We start from the raw sequence: 15,869 nt of genomic DNA on the forward strand, positions 1-15,869 counted from the left end.
TATATATTTTGGAAATGAATCTCTTATCAGATGTGTCATTGGCAAATATGTTCTGCCTCAATGGCAATGGGCTCTCTTTTCATGTTATTGATGGTTTCTTTAGCTGTGCAAAGGCTTTTTAAATAAAATGTAGTCCCATTTGTTTATTTTCTCTTTTGTTTCCCTTGCCCTAGGACAGTGGTTGGCAAACTGCGGCTCAGCAAACCACGGCTCGCGAACCACATGTGGCTCTTTGGCTCCTTGAGTGTGGCTCTTCCACAAAATACCAACTTCTGCGCATGGGCCATGAACTTTTAATTGCACTACGTGCTCGCCCGCACGTGGTATTTTGTGGAAGAGCCACACTCAAGGGGCCAAAGAGCCGCATGTGACTCGCTAGCTGCGGTTTGCCAACCACAGCCCTAGGAGATGTATCAGTGAACATATTGCTATAAGAGATGTCTGAGATTTTGCTGCCTCTGGTTTCTTCTAGGATTTTTTTTAATTTTTATTTGTTTTTTAAAATTTTATTTTATTGTTTAAAGTATTACAAATAGTAGTACATAATGTCTCCTTTTTTCCCCATTGACCTCCCCCAGGCCTTCCCTACCTCCCCCCACCCCCACCCACACACACACATGCCCTCACTCCTTCACCCGGCGCAAGTAGGCTAGTTCCTTTTTTTAAAAATATACTTTTATTTATTTCAGAGAGGAAGGGAGAGGGAGAGAAAGAGAGAGAAACATCAATGATGAGAGAGAATCATTGCTCTGCAGCCTCCTGCCCCCTACTGGGGATCGAGCCTGCAACCTGGGCATGTGCCCTTGACTGGAATGGAACCCAGGACCCTTAGGTTCACAGGCTGACACTCTAGCAACTGAGCCAAACCAGCTAGAGCTCTTCTAGGATTTTTATGGTTTCACAACTTACATCCTCTTTGAGATTATTCTTGTGTATGATGTAAGTTGGTGGTCTAGTTTCATTTTTTTTTGCATGTACCTATACAATTTTCCCAGTACCATGTATTGAAGGGACTATCTTTACTCCATTGTACGCTCTTGCCTCCTTTGTCAAATATTAATTGAGCATAATGGCTTGGGTCGATTTCTGGGTTCTCTGTTCTGTTCCATTGGTCTATATGTCTGTTCTTGTGCTAGTACCAGGCTGTTTTGATTACAGTGGCTTTTGTAGTATAACTTGATATCTGGTATTGTGATCCTCCAACGCTGTTCTTCTTTCTCAAGATTGCTGCAGCTATTTTGGGTCTTTTTTGGTTCCATATAAATTTTTGGAGTATTCTAGATCTGTGAAATATGCTGTTTTTATTTTAATAGTGATTGCATTGAATCTACTGATTACTTTGGTAGTATGGCCATTTTAATGATGTTAATTCTACCAATCCATGAACATGGTATATTCTTCCACTTGTTATATCTTCCTCTGTCTTTTTTCAACGTCCTGTAGTTTTCTGAGTACAAGTCTTTTATCTCCTTGGTTAAGGGTATTTCTAGGTATCTTAATTTTTTTGTTGCATTCGTAAATGGGATTTTTTTTTAGTTTCTCTTTCTAAGATTTCATTATTGGTGTATAAAAATGCCATCAATTCTGGGTGTTGATTTTGTATCCTGCTGCATTGCTGAATTCATTTATTAAATCTTATAGTGTTTTGGTGGACTCTTTAGGGTTTTCTATGTACAATATCATGCCATCTGCAAATAATGACAGTTTTACTTCCTTCTTTCCAATTTGGATGCCCTTTATTTCTTCTTCTTGTCTGATTGCTGTGGCTAGGACTTCTAGTACTATGTTGAATAAGAGTGGTGAAAGCAGACATCCCTGCCTTGTTCCTATTCTTAGGGAAATGGTTTTAGTTTTTGCCCATTGGATATGATGTTGGCTGTAGGTTTTTCATATATGGCCTTTATTATGTTGAAGTATGACCCTCTATTCCCACTTTGCTGAGAGTTTTATCAAAAAATGGGTGTTGGATTTTGTCAAATGCTTTTTCTGCGTCTATTGATATGATCATGTGATTTTTGTCTTTCATTTATTGATTTGTGAATATTGTATCAGCCTTGCATCCTGGAATAAATCCTATTTGGTCATGGTGTATGATCTTTTTAATATATTTCTGGATCTGATTTGCTAATATTTTGTTGAGGATTTTAGTATCTATGTTCATCAGAGATATATAATTCTCTTTCTTTGTAGTCTTTATCTGATTTTGGAATTAGGGCTTTGAAGTGTTCCTTCCTCTTGGATTTTTTGGAATAGTTTGAGGAGGATAGGTGTTAGTGCTTCCTTGAATGTTTGGTACCAGGGCTGCAGAGAACATTTCAATGCAAATAATGTGCCTCTGCATGCAGGAACATTTTGATCTGATCATAACACTAGTTATTACACTTTGGGGTTTAAAAAATTTTTTTTTATTGATTTCAGAGAGGAAGAGGGAGAGATAGAGAAAGAAACATCAGTGATGGGAAAGAATTATCGATTGACTGCCACCTGCACGGCCCCTACTGGGGATTGAGCCCCTGACCGGGAATCAAACTGTGATCTCCTGATTCATATAATAGCGCTCAACCACTGAGCCACATCGGTCGAGCTACTTTTGGCTATTTTGGTTGCTAAGATGCAACAGGCACCCTCGACTGTCCTTAGGTATCAGCCCATCTGGTACTTAACGAAGTCCTTACACTGGACCACCAGGTCCAGGGGTCCTGCCTCCATCCCCAGAGGAGGGCGCAGTGTGTACAGGCCAAGGTGCCAGGAGGAACCACAGACGCAGGAAGAATTGTGTCCAAGGCAGTGATTTAACGTTAGATTGGTACATTAGGAAAACCACTCTTAGAAGTTACAGATGATGAGGATTGACTTAGGGCAATGGTAGGGTGGAGAGGAAGATAAACTACTTGGAATCCAGAAAGCAGAATTGACAGGCTGGGATGCGCTGGTTGGGTATGGGTTTAATGAGGCAAAGGGAGGAATCAGACATATGTAACTCCCAGATTAATTGTTTGGCCAACCATGGGTTGCCTTTTATAGAGGCTGTAGCTTATTTGAGCAGGTAGAGTAGGTTTGGGGAAAAGTGTTTCATTTTAAATGTGTTGGGTGGGACAGAGAGTACAGATGTCTAACAGTTGGGCCTGTGGGTTCAGAGGTCTGGGCTGAACATATAAGGATCATCAGCATTTAAGTGACACTTCACTCAAGAACATTTGTTCAGAACCTCCCAGTGTGCAAGCAATAGTCCTAGGAAGGCGGTCTCTGACCCTAGACCAGTTTAGGTCCTCTTACTTGGGTTCCTCACCCCCAACCTGTACGGGCACTACTATCAAAATATTCATCACATATTATGGAAATTATTTCGTGATTGTTTCTCTTTCCCACAGGCTGTACACTTTGGGAAACTGGAAACAAGTTTCATTCACTGCTATATCCTCAGCCCCTAGTACAGAGCTGGCACCTGATAGAAACTCAATACATACTTTTATACTTGTCAGTTGCATGCCATCCTGACCTCCCATGACCAGGAGATCCGTCTAGGGAGAGGGAGTAATGCAAAAAAGGGCTACAGTGCAGCCTGGCTGGTGTGGCTCAGTTGGTTGGGCATAGTCCTGTGCACCAAAAGGTTGCTAGTTTAATTCTCAGTCAGGGCACATGCTTGGGTTGTGGGCTCAATCCCCAGTAGGAGGCATGCAGGAAGCAGCTGGTTGATGTTTTGCTTTGACATTGATGTTTTTCTCACTCCTTCTCTTTTTCTTTCTCAAATATATATATTAAGCTTACAGTGCAGTACCAGGAGTGCTAATACCAGAGCCTCAAACACCTTGTTTCGGGGCTGCACTGGAGAAAGTAATAGAAGATTTTCGGAGTTCATTTGAGTCAGGGCTTGAAGGGTAGGAAGAATTCTCCAATCAAACAGGAAGGGAAGAACATTATAGGCCTGGGAGTACAACATGCACAGGACACAAAAAAGTGAGGGGTAATGGGATATTGAAGGCGTACGCTACTGTAAGTAGTTGAGGCTTTATTATTTATGCAAAAGCTAGTGGAGGTTTTTAAGCAGGATAGCAAGCAATATGATCTGATTACATTTTTAGGAAGGAATCTCTGGGGATAGAGAGTTTGGGAATCCCACCCCCCTGAAAATGCATTTCTAGCAGGCAGGCAGGTAAATCCTGTGCAGGCCATCCAAGACCCATCTGAAGGAACAGTGGTGTGAATGAGGCCCTGGTGGCAGAGGAGGTGCCTGCGGAGGCAGGGACAGTGAGTGCAGTTGAGAGCTGAGAAGTGCCACATCCCTGGGTAGCAAAGGAGTCTTTAGAGCCTTCTCCTGAGGCATCTGCAGTTCACGGCCTCGAGGGTCCCAGAGCATTGGTGATAAGAAGCCACATGAGGCCGGCAGTCCCGCCTTGTGCCTGAGCTAAAGGTTGGATATAGGCAGAGAGCTTTAGGGACATAGCCATGTGTGGTCAGCAGGGTCCTGCTTGACTTAGGGACTGGGTCTGGTCACAGTCCCTTGAAAGGTTTTGGTAGGAGTTTATTGGGAACGTTGGGCCTTCTTTTACAAATCATCTTTGATGAACTTAATAGTGTATTTCAAAAAATTACTTTTTGGCCAGTAATGATAAACAAATTGGTCTTGAACTGGATGGCAAAGGTCTAAATTCATCATTTGAGTACAACAGTACATAACAAAAGTATCTCAGCTTGTCTTTCATTTGCCCTTTAAAAATCTGTACAAACAAATGTGAACAGACTCTGGACTCTAAGAATAATACTTTCTAGGGACATATATAGACAGATAAGCAAAACCCCAAGGGAGAAAAAACTATTAAAATAAAAATAAACATCCCCCCACAGCTTTACCCTCCTTTTGCTCACTGGGATTCCTTTATTTCACTTTGAGATATAAGTAGTTCAGTTTCTCAGGAGATGCTGATTAAGAGTTGAACAAAGAGAAATTCCTTCCTTCCTTCCTTCCTTCCTTCCTTCCTTCCTTCCTTCCTTCCTTCCTTCCTTCCTTCCTTCCTTCCTTCCTTCCTTCCTCCCTCCCTCCCTCCCTCCCTCCCTCCCTCCCTCCCTCCCTCCCTCCCTCCCTCCCTCTATCTCTTTCTCTGGCTCTGAATATTCCAGCCATAAGCATAGATCTTTGTGTATGGCTAGGGTTAATGGTACTTTGAGTAAATGCTGACACTGTGCTCTCAGAATCCCCTGGGGGAAAAGTCCTCCTCCTCATTGGTCACTGAGAATATTGCGCTCACAGCTTCCAGTGTATCAGTGCTCAGTAGGACCCCCCCCCAGCGCACTGAGTCCTTGCCCCTGGAGTGGCGGTTGGCTCCGGTCCATGCTGTTTCAGTGCTGGAGCTGACATTCGTGGGAGCTTACGAAGGCACCTGGTGGCTTCTCAGGAGGCAGACAGTGAGTGGAGTGTGTGGGACTGGTTTTCATGTGCACGTTAGACGAAGAGTGATGAGGGTCACTGTCTCTGAGGCCGCGTCTTTGAGAAACTGTCTGTGCTTATGTCCTGGGGAATCATTACCGAGTGGTCTGCAGGTTGGGCACAGACTCTCTCCCTTTGCAGGATTTTGGGTGGAAAAGGTCCTGTCTGGGGTGGGACTTCCCTGGCTGTGGAGCCTGCCGGTGTGTGTGTGTGTGTCAGCGCTGAGACGCACATGACAAATCATACGCAGCCCAACAGGTTTTTTCTGTTTACATTTAACTAGCTTTGAACAGCAGGAGGAAACCTTAAATATTTCCTTTTCTCCTCACAGACTCTTTTTCTAATAAAACAAAATTACTGGACATGAAGCAGAAAATAATTTGAATACAGGGATGGGCAAAAAGTAGGTTTGTAGTTGAATACAACTAAATAATACAGTAACTAATAAATAATACTACAAGAATAAACTCACATACTCACAACTGTAAGTCTACTTTTGCCCATCCCTGTAGTCATTTACGTCAAGGACCTGGTTTGGCTAGATAGACCTCCCTTGGAAACTTTTTAGCTTGTGCTACGCTGATAAAGTCCAGACAGGCTAAGCTGACTGGCCGGCTAAAGGCAGGTTGGCGGTTCAGTGATTCGGGGGTGGGGGTGGGGGGAGGAGACCTGCCGGCCATTGGGTTCGTGTAGCCCCTCACTCAGTATTTTTGTACCAGTGGAATCAGGTTGAAATTGACATCTAGGGCAGCCTGGAGGAGGTGGGGGAGAGACCATGAGGCTAGCGTTCAGGCTTGGCATAGGAGCGGGGCTGTCACCCTCTGGGGACGTGAGAGGGAGATTAGTATTGTGTTTATATAAACCTCGGTTTTGCCTCCTTATCCGCCGCTGGCTGGTTCCCTCCTGCACTGAGAACTTGGTGAAACAGCCACCCCGACTTGTCTTGTGTGTGTTGTTGTTTTTTTTCTAAAACACATATGGGCACACTCCCATGGGCATATCTAGATTACAGGCTGCGGCGCAGATAAATCAGGCTGTGGGTTGGGAGCAGTTCCCAGTGAAACTCTGCTTCTTTCTCTCCCACTCAAGAAAGCAGACCTCTACAAGTAAGTGTGAGACGTCCCTCTGTATCGCAGCCCTGGCACAGGACTCCAGCCTGTAATAGATGCCAGATAAATATTTACTAAGTGAAAGACAGCCTTGAATCCACACTAATTTGAGTTTTTAAAAAGTCATTCATAAACTCTAGCATTTTAACTATTAGTTAGCAATTATTCCCAATAAACCTGCAGGATTTTGTGATTGTGAACGAGGGTTGATTGTGTTGGTCAAAAGGAATATTTATTTGTTAGCCTTTTTATAGGCTCCTAAAGTAGTTTTAACTCTATAACTGATAAAGCCAAGTACAAGCTTATCAGTCCTGCCACTTGACTGTCAGCACTATGTAGATAAACTCACAGGGTTCCCAGAGAGGAACTTGAAGAGATTTCTTAAGCAGGAGACCTGGGGAGAGATATTTTTAATGTTGCCCAATTACCATAGATCTACTGGGAGCTTAACTTATGCTGACAAATGCTTAATTTCAAGATACCATACAAGTCATTATAAGATTCTGTACCAGACCCACATTTGGGGCATCTGTCAAGACTGTTAGCCACTCAAAGCTGGAGTTGGGTCCAAATGGACCCAGCCCACTCTGTCACCTGAGGCCCCCTCAAGGGAAGGAAGTGGTATTTCATGAGGACTGAAGGGCAATTTTGCCTTGTCATCCAAATCTTTCTATTCTGGATGATTGTTTTTAATAAGAATTTTTTGAAATAAGGGTTTATATATCACTTTTAAGAACACCCTTCAATAGGCCGGCATATTTTAGTAAATATTTAAAAACTGTGGTGTAGAGATTGCCAATCAAATACAATAATGACAGTTCTCACTCATCTGGCCTCCGTGAGTCTGGAAGATGGGGACTGGGATGGATTTGGAGGGCAGCTCGGGGGAAGCAGAGAGCGCCCTGCAGTGCAGCCATTCCTGGGAGAGCCTGCAGGTGTTGGGCATGGAGTTGGCGGTCTAGAGAGTTAGGGGACCCAGACAAGTATGTGCGTGAGTGAACAGAGAGAATTTCAGAAACACTCAGTGATGCAACAGAGGCAGTTTGAGCAGAAGAAGTTGGATGTAGCCTTTGGTTATCAAGAGCATGAAAGAAGGAGCTAGAAAAAGCACTACAGAGAAGCGAGGCTCCCTTTCTCCCTGTAGGTGACCGCACGTTGTGCAATCTGGAGACAAAATAGTGCATATCTTTTTTGTGGACTCTAGGGCATTTCCCAACTATTTTAGGTATGCCAGTTGGACACAATAAACTAAAAACTGATAACATTTCAACCTCAAGATATAATTTAATTATCCCTTTATACTTATTAATTCTAAATATGTTCATCTTGTTTTTTGAATAGAAAATGAAGGAAGTTGGTCTTAAGTTGGTTTTTAGAAACCTGTATGATCCAATGAGAGTCTGAAAGATGTTTACATTCCAAAGTACTAAAATTCCCCACTGCCCTGAAAAATCTGAGATGCATTGTTGTCACTATTCTATTCAATTATTGCTTCCAAATTACTATTTTACTCTTTCCCAAATTGTTGTTGGTAGGAAGAATGACTTCTGAAACAAATGGTATTTTGTTCAATATAGTTTGTAAAAAGGGCAGAGAAGTATTAGAATATTGATGAACCCTGAAATAGTGGTGATAAGTAAATAGGCAGCTGAGCAGTGACTCAGGAAGTGTGTCCGGAGAGAAGCTTGGAGCAACTCTCCTGTAAGGCAGGCTTATCTCAAGTCGGGCCCCAGTAGAGGTAGTCCACTGTGTCCTTTGATGCCCTTGAATGTTTCAGTTCATCTTTCTGAAGAAGTACATCTTCAGCTAAAGTAGGAAGAAGTTTATTCCCTCCTGGAGAAAGCTGTCACCACATCGTGATAAACAGCAGAAGTGGTTCAGCAAACCTCTCTGCCATTCTTTGGGAAGAGGACCCAGGGATCCACCCTCACTTGCTTTTTTGGGGGCAACTATATAGTCCCTTCCTCCAATAACACCCACCCAAAGAAGTATGAAGGTCAACATAATAAAATACTAACATGATATTTGCATTAAGTATTAAATGTAATATATTAAATGTAATAAGTGTGCTTCTCTCCATCCAGTTCTCAATTGTGTAGGGTTCTTCTGAGGGAAAACTGAAAACTTAATAAGGAAAATATGTCAATGAAGTATTCGCACAGATGAAAGCAGACTAGAGTTGGTGTTTTGGAATTTGTAGGTTTTTTTGGTTTGGTTTTGTTTTTGACCAAAGGTATATTAGGGACTTTGAAGAAAGCCTGGTATTTATTTTGAAATACATGTTGACTTCTAACTTTCAGAGCTGAACTGCCTAATCCTTGATCATCCCAGAATGAGTTTAGGACTTTGTAATCATTTCCTTTTTACTGGGTATTTGCATACATCACTAACCAGGTGGATGTAGAAGAATGAGCAGTCTGTGTGCTGAAAGAGAATGATGAGAACTTAGGGCCAACCGGAAATGTTCATCTTTATCAGTTAATCCTTCATGAACATTCGTGTATAGATGACATCAAAGATGGTTCTTCATGATACACAGAGGAGATAGACTCCCTCCCATTGTGCACATTTTTAAACAAAGATTCCAAATAGGGTAATAAAAATGGTTGGCATTGTATATTTTAATCCATGTTTTACATTAGGAGTTTCATGGGTATTTGCTCAGTGTTGAGGGGAAGGGTCAATGTGTACAAATAAGACGAAGGGTATCTGGCACGATTGGGAACATGACCTTTTGCCCTCCACAGCCTGGGAAGCCTTACTGAATGCCCTCAATCTGAGCAGTTTATGGACTCGGTGTGAACTCTCCCCTCTGCATACAGAGCAGGGTTAGAGGCTAATGAATGAGTGCTCTCCCCACACAGGAGATCCTGTTCCATAGTGGGTTTCTAAGTAAGAGCTTAAATGGAGTCAGAATAGGACCTGCCTGTTGCTTCCAAACTCTCTAAATCTTTTTGAAGCGATGGTGTTCAAAGATGACATCCTTCCACCAGAGAAGGAAGAGATGAGGCTCTTGTGCTGAAGATCTGGGCAGCTACTGCTGGCTCAGTATGTCTCAAAGCAGGGCCACATGGGAAACAAAGCAGGGGGAGGTCCTCACTGCCCCCCATTCTTCTCTAGTAATCCCTTAAAAAATAATTGCAGACCCAAACCTCTGGCCTCCAGCACATTTTCCACTTGATTAGAGGCCTTTGTGAGGTAGGGAAAGACCTGCAGACTTGTACATTGTGCAGAGGCCTGAAATGTCCAGCTGGGATTTTTTTCCATCAAAAGGGGATTTTAGTAAAACCATTATCAGGAGCTTAAAGGAGAAAAGCTGTTGAGCTGCAAGTGAGGGGGAGATTAGCCTTAGCAGGTTTGCTTTGGGCACTAGTGGAGGGTGGGGAGGTATTTGTAGCCCCTTGCACACAAGAGCCTTAGTTTCTCTGCAGGTTCCCGGCAGGTACCGAAGTTCGAATGGACACAGGAGTGGGAACTAACGGGCTTGGGAATGGCACAGGCGGCTTAAACTCTGGGCCATCAAGGGGAAGGCAACCCAAATCAGGGAGGATTGCAAGGTGATGTGTGAGTCCTGTTTGGTGGTGTGTAAGAGGCCGTAAGACTTGCTTCATTACAGGCTATGTGTGTCCACGTCACCTGGAATCCCCCCACCACAGCCCTCTCCGCGCCCCTCTTCACTCTCCACAGACGGCAATAGGAAATCAAGAACCCCAGAAGTGGCTGGTTACTTTAAAGAGCAAATGGATGCCTGTGTGGGCACCTTTGTTTTTGTGAGGGCGGGACTGAGAAGACAGAGGAAGGTTACGAAAACAGCAGCAGTGGCCGCCCAGTCTGCAAATAAGCGTCCAGGCGGTGTGGATTTGCGACTGTGCTCTCGGGTGAGGCTTTGGGGAATGTCACCTAAAATAGAATCTCTGTCTTCTTGGGATGACAAGAGCCGTCAGTTATACCTTCTGGGCCAGGACGGAGTGTGGGAGCCTGAGTTGTGGGGTTGGTGGGTGGTGTCGGTCACCGGAGCAGACTGCTGCCTGAAGGGCCTGTGTGAGGGCATCGCTCAGAGCCTGCCCTGGAAACACTTGCTTTCTGTTCCTCCCTGTAGACACCGTCGTCCTTGCTTGTTCCCTGTGAAAACGGGACAGTGGGTAAAACACAGCGTTCATCCTGGCTGCCATGGGCACATTGGAACACCGGTGGCCGAGGCGGGTGCAGGGTCTGAGCAGGACATTTCGGTCTGTGCTGCCATCATCCCCCACCCATTCCCTCATCACAGGTTCACCTCTGGCCAGCCTGGCGGCCTATTGGTCGAAATTTGTGTCTCAAGTCAGATTCAGACAACGAAAGAAAGAGAGCCTATCTTCTTGAAACATGTGCATGCCCAGGCGAGCTGATCTTGAGACTGCAAATCGAAGAGCAGCCCTCCCAGTTCACCCTGAGGATCACTTTTAGGCATGGCTGGTGGTTCCCGGTCCCCACTCTCCCTCACTTAATTTCATGTACTGTGTCTTTATCCTCCTGGCTCCTCACCTGCCCTGTGCTTCCTCCTCCTCTGCTTCATGTGGAATGATAGATACATGGTCTCTTTTTCGTTCCTCTACCTCCTCTTTTCTTTATTGGGGTTGTTTTCCCCAAATCTGTATTCATTTGGTATGGTCACTAACAATGGCATAGTTCATCTGGGGTGTCCATAAAGCACCCAGGGACGTGTCTGCTTTTGTAAGACCTTCATGGATGGTGCCAGGAATGGCAATCTGCTTCATGTCTGGGCCCTGAATTCCAGAAACTCATCCTCCCTCTCTTCTTCTCTAGCCTGAACTGATCTTTGTATCACGGAGCTAATGAGCTGTGCCTCATCCAGCTAATACAGCTTGGTAGGAGTTGCCACAGGGGATTTCCGTCTTCCACCTTCCACATTTTTATTCCACATTTGCCCCAAATGCCCTTTGGGTTCATGCTTTGATTCCCTGAGGCTAGGCTACTGAGTTGCAAGAGGGTAAGAGCCCAAAGGCCTTTCCTCCCTCATTGTGTATTTTATGGAATCTGGCCAAGTTGACTCAGAAGTTTTCTCTTTAATTTCTGCTACCTTTTCCTAAGGTCTGTGTTCCATAGGAGGACTTTAAAGTGAGCAAACTTACTTCTTTATCAGGGCCCTTAATCATTTTCAGTTTCATAGATACTCCTAGATTTTATAAAGTTGTTTCATCTGGGCAAATAAAGATACTAATTTTAATAATAAAAAATAGATACTCCTAAAATTTTAAAAATATTTTTGTTTTTCCTCAAAAGATCTTTAGAATTTTTCATCACAGACAATACACTTTCTATTTTTTGTAATAAACTAGCCTTTTGCTCTTGCTATTAAAATTGGTATCTTCATGTATGACTAAAAATTTTCCCCATTTGTTCCCTCATACTTCCCAAATATGACAATCTAACAGGATTTGAATGAGATGGTCTTTAAGAAAAATGAGCTGATGTCTCTTCCCATGGCTACCCAAAGCAGAGAGCTGCTGGCTAAACCCAGAACCTTTATGAGGGGGCTGCATCTGTTAACTTGCTCCAAAAAACAAAGTGCTCAGCACCTAGGTTCCTTTGAGTAGTTTCACTGATGTCTTAAAATTCCATTTCATCTTTTTGGCGACATGAAATTCCCTTCTGTTAAGTCTTACACCCTGGGGAAATTCTTTTTGGGGGCGTGCGGCAGGGGACTGAATGAGGCCAGCGAGCATTAGTCAGAGGGAGGCTGTAGCGCCCCACTGGAAATAGCCAACTCACAGACAATGCTGCCGCCTGCTGACAAAACACAGGATTTGCAGACTTTGTGGATAAATAAATTTCATTTTTTCACTTTCCATCTTCCACACTGAGAAACAAACATTTAGTTTAGCATTAACTGTACATTTTCTTCCTCATAGTGGACCCTAAAATTGTCTTTATAACCTTGAGGTAAAGAAAAATACAAGGTGGGACTTCCAGCTCCTAATACTGATGTGGACACAATTCATAGCTGCATCACAGTGGGAGGGTGAATTGTGTGAGCGGGTGGGAGGGGTTTTTTGGTTTGGGGGGGCGATGGGAGAGGTCAAGGAACAATCCAGGAGAAAAAAATGATTTTCCACCCCTGCCTCTCAATAAAGTGTAGTGCTTGGCCTCTATATCCTAACTTGCATGTACACATTATTTCTAAAGTAAGCAGTGATGAGGCTGTGTGCTGAAACCCTGTGTCAGGCTTACGGTGGTGAATTTCTGCAGTTCCTCTTGTGATTGCACTGAGAATGAGCCCTGCATGTATGGAAAAGAGGCCAGCTGCCTTCCTTTGGGTTACGCTGTTCTGATTGTCGCCATTTGACTCTGAGCTCAAGTGCAGACGCCAGCTAGAGTTGGGAGAACCAGTCATCTCTTCCAGGCTCAGAAAATGTGAAGGCCTCCTACAAGCTTCATGAAACTCAGGAGACCACAGAACCTGGCTGTACTGTTTTTACAGACTCCTAAAACAGTTTAAATTTGTGCGCTTGAAATGAACTAGAAGAATTGGAAATTGTCACTTTAATTTTGTCATTTTCACATTGTTTGCTAGTCTTTTTTTGGGAGGGGGGTAGGTCACAAAAGTGGGCTTTTGAGCTATGAAGCTAAGGTTTAAAACACTGAAGGCATCTAAGAACATTAAAAATCTGAGGGGCTTAACTATTGTAATCCTGTTCTTATTTTACCCATCTGTCTAAATTTAGCCTTGGTGATTTTACTAGATTCTTAGGAATGTCAGGACTCGCCCTCCTCCCCAGCCCCCATTTAGAGACCACTTCTCAAAAAACAAACTGGAAGCAGGAGGCAGCTATTCCTGAGGTAAAGATTTCCTAAAGATAAATATTATGGATGTTTGTGGTAAACATTTTCATTCCCTTTTTGTATGAGGAAAACAATCATTTCCAAGCCGTATTGAGTAATTCCACACTATTTATTAAAAAAAAAATGATCTAGTCTCAAAGATCTATTTTCCCACAGTCTAATTCCATTAACTTGGATCCATGACGAGTCATAATTATTGACAGACAGCTGTGTGCTAGACCTGATCCTTCTGGAGTGTGGATTACATAAATTGAGGAGTAATAAACACAAGAGGCTGCCTAATATTAACAAATTAGCCCCCTTTACTCTTACTAGACAAGAGGGATTTGTAGCTAAAACATCTGTGAAGTCAAGCCCTTTTATCCTTGCATGAAAATAGTGTTCCCACACTCAGTTCTACTTTATAAAAGGATTGCATGACATACACTTGTAAATGTCTTAAACGTGTGGAAGTTCTTAGCTTTGAGGCTATTACAAACCCAGACTTCCAGTGTTTGTACATCACATTGCTGTTTGTCACAAAGCAGTGTTTTAGAAACTGGTTCAAGACCTCTGAGGATAACAGGTGACAGATTTGACACTACTAGCTACTTGGATACCCTATAGCCCATTTACCAACTTGTACTAGTTTTTGGCTTCTTGAATAGCCCTATATATAATGCTTGCAAAACATGTATATCTGTGTTTGCATAATTTAATAGTAGTAACTTTCAGCATTTGGGGTGGGTTTTTTTTTTTTACTCCCAAAGAAAATATGCTCTGGTTCACCATTTTTCTGAAGCAAGGGATCAGGACAGTGCTTTGCAATGTCTCAGGGAAAGATCAAAGAGCTACCTGCATGTCGATCACTCTTGGATGTGGTCATTAAAGCCTGGAGCAGCCCTGGTTCTGATATTGACACTTCATATCACCTAGGCAGGATCTTTTCACCCTTGCCAAGCCTCTTTCCCCATTTATGAAATTAAATGTATAATCCCTGCCAGACTTGGGAAAACAGAACTCTGAGACAGAGAATTTAGTGTTATGACTAAATTCTTCCAGCAGACCACATTCACATCCCTAACAGTCTCACCTGGGTTTCTTTGCTGCTACTGGAGATCTCATTCTTCTCTTCTTTGTAATTGAGACTATTTTCCACTATCACAAATAAAAGCAAACTTACAAGAATATGTAGCATTTGTCTTTCAAACAATTCAAGTGCAAAAGTAATGCAATAATAAAAGCTTGCCTTAAAAAAAAAAAAAGTACTTTTTTGGGTTAACAAACAGCAGGCAGGGGAATCCCACTTCTCCTCGGTTTTGAGGGGATGCTAAACACACCCCAGCTCTAGTGCTGCGCAGTTGAGATCTCAAGCTTACTTTCTCATGCACCTGGACTAGAAGACTTGGCTTTACCTAGCACCCAATGTGCTCGGTGGGTATAGGCAACACCACCAGGTGAAATCAGAGCAATCCTTGGAAAAGAGAAAAAGACTGCTACTGATCATCTGTGGACATTTAAACTTGCCAGTTGTCTAGAAATACCCCTTTTTTTACCCAAGACTGAGAGTATACATATGGTCTTAGTCTGAGTGTGCACTTACCTTTGATAAGGTCTAAATGATTAATAGTTGGCACTGATCCAAGTATGAAATGTTTCATGTTTCACAACATTCAGTTTTCAAAAGATTTGCTACCTAATATTTGAATACATACGTGGATGAAAGTGAGATAAATGTGTGGTCTCAGCATCAGCTTAAGTTTGTAGCCTTTTTCCCCCCCAATTTTTTTTTTCCAATTTCGAATCCTGTGCTTTACACATGATACACATTAATAATAAAAAGCCTTACCCCTGACTCCTCAGGGGTTCACAGTGGCACAAAATTTAGGTCTTGCCCTTTAGTAAAGGGATATAATTAACATTTAAAAGGGAGCAGTGTTTGATGCAGGGAAGAGAAAGACAACAGAGGGGACACCTCCTAGATGGCTTTCTACAGCGCCTGTCCACAGCAGAGCAGCCAGGGGCTCTCAGGGACTGGGAAAAGCTGGTTGTCAGAAGCTACATGAGGTCTTGGTTTTGTTTCACTAATCTGATGTTTTACTCAAAAGACTCTTACACTTGGGAAACAGTGGTCCCTGGAGGCCCCTACCCTTACCCCTTTGATAACCTGGGCTCGAATTCTCTAAGCCCAAGTAAAAGGTTTTCCATCCCAAGACCAGCATCTACCTAGTAACCACTGCAGGAAGCAGCAGGATTTGGGTAAAAGCCAGTCTCAATTTATATATCAAGTGTCCTTATTGAAGACAGTTCTTACCTTTATAAAGAAACTCCATTAACAGGAACATTTGCTTCTTCAGGTCCTTGTTCTTGATTTAAATCATGAAAGAATATGAACAGTTTTAGTTTCCTTAACTATTTAAGGATGTACTGTAAGTTAGGCAAGCATCCTTGTCCCTGTTAGCAAATGTGGAATCAATCAAGTGGGCCCTCCCCCGCCTTAGGACTGAGGAATT

At 43.1% G+C, this 15,869-nt stretch overlaps 1 protein-coding gene across 1 annotated transcript in view; it reads left to right on the forward strand.

Annotated features, from left to right (window-relative positions):
- WNT5B (Wnt family member 5B) overlaps window positions 1-15,869 on the forward strand; it is a 142,379-nt gene that overhangs the window by 38,034 nt on the left and 88,476 nt on the right. The window lies entirely within an intron of this gene.

Source organism: Myotis daubentonii, chromosome 2 (genome assembly GCF_963259705.1).
Source record: "Myotis daubentonii chromosome 2, mMyoDau2.1, whole genome shotgun sequence".
NCBI lineage: Eukaryota > Metazoa > Chordata > Mammalia > Chiroptera > Vespertilionidae > Myotis > Myotis daubentonii.